This window comes from Xiphias gladius, chromosome 21, assembly GCF_016859285.1.
Source record: "Xiphias gladius isolate SHS-SW01 ecotype Sanya breed wild chromosome 21, ASM1685928v1, whole genome shotgun sequence".
Taxonomy (NCBI): domain Eukaryota; kingdom Metazoa; phylum Chordata; class Actinopteri; order Istiophoriformes; family Xiphiidae; genus Xiphias; species Xiphias gladius.
The window spans coordinates 4914940-4927422 of record NC_053420.1 but is presented as its reverse complement, the minus strand read 5'-3'; positions in this window follow the sequence as shown (position 1 = coordinate 4927422).

Sequence of the window (12483 nt, the reverse complement as noted above, 5' to 3'; positions counted from 1 at the left end):
CTCTTTTTGAAATAGCCACACTGTACCTATGGAAGCCACACTTACTTCCATAGGTACAGGGACATTTGAATGCTGTTATGGTTCCCTGAACTATTTACCTTTATCAATGATATGCTGTATGAATGCAACATTACAATACAACCGTTCTTTCGAAAACTCTGCCCCACCTCACTTTAATAGTATTAAATGCTCATGAAGGTATTTGAATATTTCCCCTCGAAGCCGTGTTAAAGGATAAGTCTGGTGATTTTCTATATTATTCTTTTTGTCAGAAAATGCCAAAAGACCAAAATCAACAATGACTTGATCCTATTAACAAGTATTGTGTGTGTATCCAAAGCCTGATATATCTTATTCCTCTTTGCCACAGAGGTCTATTTTTACGCCCCCTCCCCAAAAAAAGGATTTTAAACACATCATTGAGTCACACTGTTGCACTAAGTGACATATTCCTTCACTACCATGAACACACACACTGCAGAATCTCACATACACCATCCTGCTGCCTGAGATACTCGCTAGAGCACCAAATGTGGATCAATCTGCCACCGAAAATCGTCCCCGACAAATACACTATTTCTTCCCGTAGCTTTGTTTGCTAAACGCTCCAGAGCCCAGCTGTTTTAGGAAATGCCCGAGCCTTTAGGAAGACACGAAACCCTTTAAAAACGAGCAGAGGGGGCGGGGGGAAAGAACAATCAATAGCCGGTGATCTGCTCTCCCTCGGGGATTATCCCCATGATGACCAAGTAATAGCCAGATGGGTGACCCAAGTGATCCAGCAGAGCTATGGCCCACAGTTCAGTCGGCGGTTTTACTGGTTAGCTGCCAGTTGGAATGTGGGTAGACACATCTACAGCAGGTCCCCAAACAATCAAAGGTTTAAAAGTAAAAAAGATTTCCAAATTGGACCGAAGTCAGTGTGGATCGAGTCCAAGTTTTGATTAAAGAAAAATACATAAACAAAGTATAAAATATATGGAGGGAAAACTGCCCATCTCTAATGGCCATTGTAAATACACTGAGTCGTCTGTGAGTCTGTGGCTCTAATGAGCTGAAGCAGCACAGAAAAAACCCAAAAAAAAAAAAAAAAGAATTAGTAGCTAAAAAACTTTGAGGTAATCACCGTCTTTGTGTTTGTGTGAGTCCAACACACACACACACACACACAGTGTCACATCCTGGATTACATCGACACACAGATGGGTGTAGGGCTCCAAAGTGGTAGAGAATAAATATTGAACAGAGTTGTTCCGAATCGTAAATGGCCTTTGAGAGCAACGCTGAAGTTCGTGGTCTGGCAGTGAGGTCTCGCACCGGACAGCAACGCTGAACAGAGATAAACCCTGACCTGCCGGGGCCACCGGAGCCGGCATAGATATCACACCAAAACAGGAAATGGATCCTTGGCTAGTTCAGCTGTACCGGCTTCCGATGAGGCGAATGAGAGACACAGTGAATATTTACAGACACTGGGGCTTTTAGCCGCGCCGGGGCGCCAGGAAACACAGTATCGGGGGGCAATGGAACTGGAACGCCTGAGTGTTATACTTCTGTTGAAGCATTCTGGTCCAAGTGTGAGTGTAGCTAATTCTCCCTCCATCCCGTTTGTCAGTCACATACCGATTCATTCTCCTGTCAGGCTTTCGCAGCGTCAGACCCGATTTTCCTCTGGCAATTTTTCACCCTTTTTGGGCGCCTCATCACGACATCCTGTAATTCTCGGCAGCTTGACGGATGACTTGGTCCCCGGTCTGTTTCTGAAGGAAAGACGTCGGGGGACGGCTTTCATTTGTCACCACTCGGCGGCAGCAAAACGTGTTACGAGAGCCGTCAGAAGCTCCAGGGTCAAACTGGACTAACTGACCGACTCCGAAAGATAAACACAATTGATGAACCTCGCTAGACCAGCAACAAAGCTAAAAACAACCTATAACGCCACCCGCTCGTGCAGGCTCAGTCAGAACATGTCTTGTCATCAAATGTTATAGGACCCCCAGCTTTTCAAAAGCAAGTAATAGGAAAAAAAAATGGTTGTCTTGTATTTGGAGTAATATGTTAGTTTCACTTGTGTTTGACAGTGAAAATGATCATTCAGGTCCCTAATGTGTGCATGTTGCTGACATGTCCAACAAACTTACAGCCGAGTATTGGCCGCTGGTATGGTAACAGTGTCCTCACACACACACACACACACCCACAAAAGTCATTTTGCATGTATTATGCATGCATTACCAGACAGTCATACCCACATTCATCTATTTGTTCACACACACGCACTCTTTCCCCTTGAGAGGAGGGAGGGTGAGCCAGCAGCAATTAGCAGAACAGAGGTTTTTACTCAGCGGGGGAGGCAAAACTCGTTTAGCAATCACATTACTCTGCATAAGGAACCATAAATGACATGCTAATTATATGCAAATGAGATGCTAATTGAGCTGATTCAATTCCGACCAACAGATGGTTCCTGTACTGCTGTAATGGGGCCTCTGATGGCTGTGAAAGAAGTGTGTTTGTGTGCGTGTGTGTGTGTGTGTGTGCGTGCGTGTGTGTGTGTTTGTGTGTGTGTGTGTGTGTGTGTGTGTGTGTGTGTGTGTGTGTTTGTGTGTTGGGGGTGGGTATATCTGAGAAAGGAAGGAAGAACGAAAGAAGAATGAGACATAGCAAATACGTAATAAAGACTGAAAGTGAATCAGAGACAAACTGGGTGGAAGGAAACCAGTGAGAAACCAGCGTGGGAGACAAAGAAATGCGTCTACACAGTAAAGAGGATAAAGTGAGTCAAAGAAAAAGTGAAATGGATGGATAATGGCAGAAAGACAGTGAACAGAAGAGCGAGGCATTATTAAGCTATACGCATCATTATCATAATGCATTACACTGCATTATACTTTCATGCACTAACATTATCATTCTCATATCATTAGGTATGTATACTGTGTATTCTGCGCTATACTGTTCATATTACTATTGTTATTATTATTGTTATGTGTTATGTGTATAGCTTGTTGTTTGCAATATACTGCATTATACTGCAGTAAACTAATACTATCATTATCATATCATTATCATCATTATCATTACAGGTATAGCTAATTTTTCCATTTACATATTTCACACCAGTACCATAATGTGTACAGCTAATGTTTGTTTTTTACATTTTTTTTTTTTTTTTTGGGTGGGAATTTCCTGTATTGCGCTGCTTGTGACTGTGCTACTCCACTACGCCCCTGCAAATTGCCCCCCCCGGGGACAAATAAAGTGTTTTGAATTGAATTAAACTGAATTGACTTTAAATGTGGCTGAGAAAGGAGACGAAGGAGAGTAAATCACAAGTGAAATAGGTGTGGTGATTAGAGAGACTCAAACGGCTGATAACATGGAAAATTAAAATTTGATTTTAGAAGTTACTTCACAAAGCTCCACTACTCAATATTTTATATTACCAGTGTATTAATGACTCTTTGTAATGTGAGAGGGGTTGCTTACAGTCATGAACCCGCAGAAAAACATCACCAATTTTGCGGTTCCACGAAGCTTTTTAGCCTCTTTCAGCTCATAGTTTTGGTTTTACAACACATTTGCTGTTTAGCTTCTGCCTCAGTGCTGTCTCCAACCTCATTTCCAGCAGCAAAGGGCAGTTTATTAGTGCTTTAACCCGACCATATACAACTTCTAAAATACATACGAATTATTGTACAAACATTTCAGATATGTTTAGCTTAAATATGTCAGGTCAGTGGGGTAGATCCCATGTACCTGCATACCCCCACAGGTCCAATCAGCTTGACATCCTTCACTGCTATTTGCCCATCTGCTCACACACTTCCCTTTTCGGCACTGGCCGACTTATTTTCCAACTTGGTTTCTGTAAGTCCACCCACATGTTCTGTCCTCAGGTATTGACATTCTGCTCCAGTCCACTTTCCGTTCACTTCTGCAGGACGCTGTTTGACCTCATAGACTGAGACAACCTCCAATTATTGAATATATTCTTCCACTGTTCGCCATCTGTAAATCCACCTACACCTTCTCAAATTAAAAGGCATATGAAAACCTTCTCCTTGGCTTTGCTTCTTCCAACTGTGTTTTTTTTTCATTAGAACGAAGCCCAAAGGAAATGACTCATTGCAATTAACTCTGGATAAACACGTTGGCTAAACGTGGAAAGTGACAGAAATGGAAACAGATGACAGATCTATATAACAGTCACAGGTCAGCAGAACAGGGAGATAGGTCCGGTACTTAATTAATGACATATTCATCAGTTTGTGTGTTTCTCTTTTGACTGAACAGATTCAATATGGATTTGGATGTTGAGTTGAGGAGTTGCATTGTCTCCTAATGGTCTAAATACTGCTGAGGAATCATTTTTACCTTGAAAGTAATACGTTTGTATAAAGAAAATGAAATGAATACATTGTATTAAGTCTGAATCCAGTAAATATATAACATGACAGTCAAATATCAATACAGCTGCAGTTAATAAGCCTGAAGGGAGGATGAGACTTCATCCACTGCGGGGAAACTGTAGTCCTCTGCTCACATCCAAGTTGGAAGATTTTGGGCTTCAAGTATCCATGTAAGCCAGCAGTTTTTTCCGTTCTGGGCCGGATGAGGGTTTTTTTTTTTTTTTCTCCTAACAAATACAGGAGACCCATGGATAGTTGGAAAATTATGACACCATCAAGCGTGAGTTTTCGCACCAGCTGCCTGTAGGAGGTTTCCCCGCCGTCACCGTGCACCTGGAAGCTGTAGTGCAAGCACTTACCGGCAAGAGTGGACTGTCACTATATCGAATCATATCATTAATTAACTCTGACATGATGATGACGTCTCCAAGAAAAGGAGAGGAGAGACTGTCAGACTCAATTGATGTAATGAGTCAAAATCAAGAAAACTGTTTTGTGGTAGATTTATATTCTGACCCAAGCGACAGAGGAAGAGTTAAATAAATGTCAGCAGGTCCCGAGTTGACAGATTGACAGAGCGACCTTTACAGGAAGAAAGCGAGTCAAGGTCCTGTTTTAAACACAACACTGACATGTAAAATTCCCAGAGAATGTAAAAAGTATACGTGTGTGTGTGTGTGTGTGTGTGTGAAGGAGCCTCGCGTTTGAGCGAGCGTTTGACAGCACGAATCAAGTGAGCAAGTGTGTGTTTTAGTTAGTTAGAGTACACTCTCTGATGAAGGCCTTGGAAGGCACCAAAAGCTTAACCACTTTGAGTCAATAAAAGTGTTTTTACTCTTGAATGTTTTTCCGTGTGGTAAGTGTGCCCGTGTTTCTTTCTGTCTCACTCACTTCACACCCCCGTACAGTGCATTCAGAAAGTATTCAGACCCATTCTATTTTTCTCTTTTTTCACGTTTTTGTTTTGCTGCAGTCTCGTGCTAAAATCGTTTGAATTCCTTTTTCCCCTCATCAATCTACACTCAATACCCCGTTATGACAAAGCCAAAACGGAATTTTTCGAAATTTTTGCAAACAAGTATAAACTGAAATATCACACTGACGTAAGTATTCAGACCCTTTACTATGACACCTGAAATTTAGCTCTGGTGCCTGCCATTTCTCCTGATCATCTTTGAGATATTTCTACACCTTGATTGGAGTCCACCTGCGGTGAATTCAACTGATTGGACATGATTTGGAAAGACACAGACCTGTCTATAAGACGTCCCCCAGCTGACAAGGCTTACCAGAACAACAACCAAGCCGTGAGGTTGAAGGACCTGCCTGCAGAGCTCAGAGACCGGATTATGTCGCTGTACAGATCTGGGGAAGGCTACAACAAAATATCTACTGCACTGATTTTTCACAGGCACACTGGCCTCCATAATTCTTCAGTGGAAGAAGTTTAGAACGACCAGAACTTTTGCTAGAGCTGGCTGCCCGGCCAAACGGAGCGATCGGAGGAGAACGTGGTGACCAAGAACCGGATGGTCACTCTGACCGAGCTCCAGAGATCCTGTGTGGAGATAGGACAACCATCACTGCAGTACTCCACCGATCTGGGCTTTATGGCAGAGTGGCCAGACAGAAGCCTCTCCTCAGTGAAACACACAAGTACGCCTGCTTAGTTTGCAAACAAGCACCTAAAGGAAACCAAGATTGAACTGTTTGGCCTCAATTCCAAGCTTCATGTCTGGAGGAAACCAGGCAGCGCTCATTGTCTGCCCAACACCAGCCCAACGGTGCAGCACGGTGGTGTCACCATCATGCTGTGGGGGTGCGGTCAGGACCTCAGACTTGGCCGAGGGTTCACCTTCCAACAGGACACTGCCACGACAGCACAGGAGTGGCTTAGGGACCACTCTGTGAATGTCCTTGAGAGGCCCAGGCAGAGCCCTGACTCGAATCCAATCGAACATCTCTGCAAAGATCTGAAAATGGCTTTCCATTGATGGTGCCCCGCCCAATCTGAGAGAGTTTAAGAGGATCTGCAGAGAGGAGTGGCAGAAAATCCCCAAATCCAGGTGTGCAAATTACTAAAATTCTGATTTGGCTTTGTCATTATGGGGTATTGAGTGTAGAATGATGAGGGAAAAAAATGAATTTAAAACGATTATAGCGTGAGACTGCAGCATGACAAAATGTGAAAAAAACACTCAATGCACTGTATAACAACAAACAGATTAGGAAGGAATAGAGGAAGAGAAGCTCTGGGAGTAAAGAGACAGTGTGAAGTGATTGGGACAATGAGCAAGAGAGCGAACAGCAAATACTGGATGACGGATCTGTGTGATGTAGATTGGCGAGAGAAAAGAATGATAGGATGAGACTGGACAGTAGTTATGTGTTATTCATGAATGTCCATAGTGTGAGTTTCTATCATCTACCTTCATGCAAATGTGCTCCAGATGACAAAATGCATTCGGTTATTAATTAACCTCCAGTAACTCAGACACATGATGACATTTCATTGCCGCTTGCCTTTGAAGATGGTTGTGTTTTTTCTGTCATACAACTAGTATTAGTGTCAGAGTCGTCATTATTGCTTTGGATTTAATTTACTGTTGTAACTTCCCATTTTAATATTATATTATTTACTGTTTCATTTTCGTTAATACTGTTTATAACGTATGACTGTTGGCCTGCCACTGGAACTGGTGTGCTGTGTGTAACATGCTGGAGCCCTCGCAGACTTGAAGGGTGCAGCCCAAACTTCGTGACCAGTTTCCTGCATCCTGTCCCCGTGGCAGCTTGATGCGTAACCTCCGTTAAAATACTTCAATACGTTTGCTTTTTTCTGTATTTCTGTATGTCCTATATTACTGCAGAAAATGGTTCTTTTTTTTTTTAAAATGATACTAATTGTGCAACAAACAGTTAGTTAAATTCTTTCTCTGTTTTAATATTTTATGGAGCTTGTTGCCACCAAATTGGCACTGAGAGACCTAATATCATTTGGTCAATAAATGATGGTTTGTGCGAGACTCATCACTCAACACATCACACAAGTACACAACTGCTCCGGCGGCAGTGACAGGAGTAGTACTAAGCTCCTGAGTGCGATCAGGAGTGACGTGTATGTCTGTGACGAGAGGATCTGCTGGGTTGCATGACTCCCTCTTCGCTTCTTCTGGTTTGGTGCTGAATAATTGCTGATTTCTGCTTCTCATTAATGCAGAAGCTCATTGAGTGTCATGAATTATGTCTGCGCCATCGTGCACACACACACACACACACACACACACTTCTCTACTTGTGAGGACACTGACATAATATATTCCCTAGCTTCTTGTCTTAACCTTAATCATCACAGTTATACAGTATTACCCAATCCTTACACTTACTTTAGCCTAATCCTAATTCTAATCTTAACCTTTATGCTGAGCCTTTACCTTCGAAACAGCCCTTCAAAGAACTGAGGACTTTTTTTGAATGTTATTATTTTACATTGATGCCCCACTGTCCCAGAAAAGTCCTTTCTTTCCAAAAAAGAAAAGTCTACACCTTCCAACATGCCCTTGTTGTCCAAACATATGTCTTAATAGATATGATTCTTAATTTCCCAAAAAAACGTGTTTTTATTATATTAGTATATATTTAAAATCATACACATTAAAAAAAAATCCACTCACTCTGACTTTTATCATAAGTATAAAGACATAAGTACCATTGCTCACAATCCTACCCCCCCCCCGCCCAACACACACACACACACGTAACAAACGGGCAGCATCACACTTATCCCTACTCAGTGAAATTATTGATGACAGGTTCAGCAATTTGTCTTTTAAATGAGACACAAAAATATCTTTTTACTCTGAGGACGTTCACATGCAATTAAGGCCCGTTTATTAATGATGTGAGGAGGCAGACAGAGAGTTTCTGCTCTCCTCTATTCATCATACAGAGTCAGTTTGCCTCCCGCGGAAGAACGACTAAAGACACCGCTGGACCAATCACAGTCTGGCTACGCTCAATCACAGAGCACACATTTATTTCCCCTTTAAAGACCTGACTCAGTGGATCAGTTGTTGAACTCCATCTGAATAACAAAGAAATGTATCTGCTTAAGTTAATTAAATTAGTGATACATTGCAATAAAATGATCTATTATCTATAAATCTAAATGATTTGTTTTACCATATTTTACTGAAAATAAGTACTGATATTAAAAAGGGGAAAAAATCTAGTCTTTGTTTAGGCACATAGTATATTTGCTTTCTGGAGGCAAAGTCATTTAAAAAGTAAACAGATTGCACCTCATTTAACTACTATTGGTGAAAGTGTAATAATTTAGTTATTTTTAGTTACAATCAGACAAAAGCTGAAACTATTAGCTGGTGTAAAATAATTTCATAATGAAAGCAAAGACGCCAGAGATTGTTGTTATGTTATGTTATATACAACACGGCTAAGACATATTTCTTCTCTCTGCAACATTTCAAGGATCACCTGAACAGAACATTAAACATCTGACTCCCATGTATTGGTTTGTGGAGTAATGAGGGCATCAAAACAATACAGCTGTTCAGCAACCCTGAAATTACATTAAGTACTAATTCACAACAGCCAATATGTTTCTGAGAAAACGTAATGCCAGCTGGATTATATTTTATGTTTGCTAAATGTATTGACAACGTATTTAATTTGTTTTCCTACACCATCCACTCTTGCAAAACAATATGCACTTGTAGCAAGTGGATATTGGTAAACATTATTAAGGTTATATAAGCACTCACAACACTTAAGGTTAGGGAAACATTGTGGTCTTGGTTTTAATACAAAACAAGCACATGAATTGACATGTTAACAGTGTTGCCCAAACCATTTTCTGCCACACTGTACTCTGGAGAACAAATTAGTATTACATAGATTTGAAATGTAGGAGACAGGGTGCCTGTTGTGTCTTCCCAGCATGGTCAACCAAAGGCTACATTTCCATGAACCTTCGAGCTGGGACAGGCCCTGTTGACCTGTAGTGATGAAGCGTAGACTTCAGCTGATGCAGCCTCTGAATCGCGATGAAGCTTGTGCATCTGTGCAGCTTGCGTGCAAACAGGGGAAATTTTGATTTATTCACTTGAAAATAAGCAACAGATTTTTTTTTTGTTTTATTTTTTTGAGACACGAAAGCAGCAGGGCAACAAACCAACCCTTCTGATTCAGAGATGCCATGCGCCAAGTTACATATCAGACCCTATTTGTATTAATACAGTAGGACTGAGTCTCATCACGTAATTAAAAAAGGTGTAAAGCTGAAAATAACACTGGATACTGTGATTCCTCCATAAACTAGCATCTTTAACAACTTCCAAACAAGCAGTCAAACTTGGTAACCTACTTACTGCTGCAGTGAAACACCTGAAACCAATCTGGCAAGAAACTGTCCATCCCTCATGGTGAGGCAGCATTACCTGGGAGGCACAAACAAACACCAACAAAACCAACAGAGCTGAGCCAAATCTGTAGTAATGAGGTTAGACTAAGATGAAAAACATGCTCAAAGCAACAAAACAAGAAGCTTCCAAACTAATTAGTCAAAATTAGTTCAACTGGATTTAACAGAAATTGTTTGAAAAAATGGAAGAAAGGAGCAGTATGGCAGAAATATGTTTTGTTTTTCGTCTTTCCTAACTTCTTAATCATCTGGCGACCCCTTTAGATCAACACCGAAACCCCCTAAGGGGGAACCAGTCTCTAGGTTGGGAACTGGGTTAAGGTTGGGATTACGTAATGATCAATGTTAGAGCACCAGCCGATGATTATTTTCATGATCAATTGATCTGATGATTATTTTTAACAATAACAAATCCATTAGTCACGTGGGTCTAAAAAAATGTCAGTCGATAGCTAAAAGCGCCTCTCATCATTTCCCAGAGCCCACGGTGACGTGTTCAAATTGCCTGTTTTGTGTGACCAACGGTCCAAATCCCAAAAGGTATTTTGTTTACAATGATATAAAACAGAAAAAAGCAGGGAAATTGTAACATATGGGAACGGAATGTTGGGCAAAGCAAGAAACAGAACGATGTTTTTATGGCGGTGTGGAAGTCATTATGAATACAAATTGTTTGACTTTGAGACCCGGAGACGGGGGGGTTTACATGAATGAATCAAGATTCATAAGGAAGATTTTGATGAGCAAACGATTTTGCTTCAAAAATGTCTGTATGACTGATTGCTCATCAAAATCCTTCTCTATTCATTCATGTAAACCCCCGTCTCTGGTCTCAAACGCTTTGCATTCCCATCAGCCAGACTGACTTCCGCCCTGCCATAAAAACATCAGTCTGCTGCTTTCTCTGGGATCGAACATAAACACGATAGCATTAATACTGACATGTGATTCAACATTCGGATTTATTTATTTATTTCATTTGCTTGTTAAAAAGGTCTGATTTCTAATCTTAATTCCTTCCTTCGGGCTGAGTGGTTTGCAGTTTTATTGCGCAAACCTAGGGGAGGTACACGTTAGTCATCTGGGCTCCCCAGTCCACTACATCCCTGCATATCTCTATAGACCACACAATAAGCACTGTACTGTGCTTTCTGTGTCAGTATTAGGAAGGTTAAAATTATTCGACAAGTCTTCTTCTCCCTCTCTGACAAATGAGAGAAAGCAGGCGCGGCCCTCACACATGGCTGAAGGAACTTGCGACATTGAATGACCTGTGAGTTCTGGTTACCGAGCAGCTGGTACGGCACCTAGTAAAGCCCTGGCTCTCGTATTGATCATGGCATGGGCAACATGGCATAAAACAACAGCCTGTAAACTTGGAAGTGTAACCTTCCTTGGGTTGCTCATAAAATGTTTATATGTTTGACTTGTAAAAAAAAAAAAAAAAAAAAAAAGAACTTGTTTGTATTTTGATCCAGCAAACTGTTTGAAATTCATGGCAGCTGTTTGTCAAGGAGACCAGCTGGAGTTACTCTCAATAGACAGTCAACAATACTGGTCTAAATGTAAAGTACAAGGTTGAGTTTAGTTGACAGAAATGTAATTGTCTCACCAGGCCATCGTGTATTATATATAAACTCCACTTAACGATAGAATGAAGGATTAGGTTGTGAAAATATAATACAAAACAAAACAAAATATGAAATTTGGAGAGTTCAAGATTCGCTTATTCATCTTCGGCTTGTAAGGGGCAGGAAGAACATCAGAAAGCAATCTGAAAGATGAATCAGCAGGTCATGTACCTGGCTTATAAAGCTGAAATTGCTAACAGCTTAGAAAACACTTGAGTATTTACACATCCAGCAAACACAAAGCAACATTATGATTCATTTGAAGTTGAGTTGTGTTTGTGACAAATGTAAATCCAGTATTCACTCTCCTTTAACTGGTTTGGTAACACCAACTCCTGAGAAAAACTTCTGGCCCTTTAGCTGCTGGATGCTCCACTTTCTTCACCAGCTACCTGCTAACTTTGTCTGTCCGCCATTTGGTGCTGGGTGGGTAGTGTGCAATGGTTTTATCTGAGCTCGTCTGCCGCTGCTGGAACTGGGGTCACTAAGGCTCATCCACATTCAGGAGACCTCCAGTGTCCAAAGTGAGATCCGATTGCGATCCGATCACTCTGTCACATTCTCCTCTTGTTCGGGCTGGTCCAAAAAGACAAGAAGCAATAAAAAAAATAGATAGAAAAGGAAGAATAGAAGAAGATGGTAGCCATCCGTTAAGCTGCATTATGCTGTTTGCTTGCTTTACTCGCTTGTATACTTTTGTCAGACCAAATTGAAAGCAGCCACTTGGTCTCATCTTCACTCCATCCACGAGAGTCTCGAATAACGCCCATAGCTGAGGACTGAGGAGAGGACTGCTTCGTGCGTTTACTGGCTAATGGCTGCTGGCCGCATCCCTGGCTTGTTTGGAGCAGTCGCATTCGATTTGGTGTTTTCGCCCCCGTAGTTGTTGTATGTGGATTGAAAACGCAGTTGAATTTACACTTCGTGTTCAATGTGGTCACAATGCGTTCCTGACCACCCCCGGAGGTGGTTTGGTCAATCGCATCACAATCCATCCTCG